This window comes from Micropterus dolomieu, linkage group LG23, assembly GCF_021292245.1.
Source record: "Micropterus dolomieu isolate WLL.071019.BEF.003 ecotype Adirondacks linkage group LG23, ASM2129224v1, whole genome shotgun sequence".
NCBI classification, from domain to species: Eukaryota; Metazoa; Chordata; class Actinopteri; order Centrarchiformes; family Centrarchidae; genus Micropterus; species Micropterus dolomieu.
In genome coordinates this window covers 19,235,805-19,236,039 of record NC_060172.1, presented here as the reverse complement: position 1 = coordinate 19,236,039, position 235 = coordinate 19,235,805, and positions in this window count along the sequence as shown.

Sequence of the window (235 nt, the reverse complement as noted above, 5' to 3'; positions counted from 1 at the left end):
GGAGATAGAATACATACACACATATATATATATATATATATATATAGGCTTCGCTTGGGACGCATACAACGTGATGATTGACCGAACACAACTTGGAGCTGATGCTGCAGCCACCTATATTATGCTCACTTCCTCTCTACTGGCTGCTGGTCTGTTTGGTTCTGATAACTCCTTCATGGACATTTCTTTCGCAGATATCTTCCCCCCTCTGCCTTTAAATCTTTGCGCTTTACTC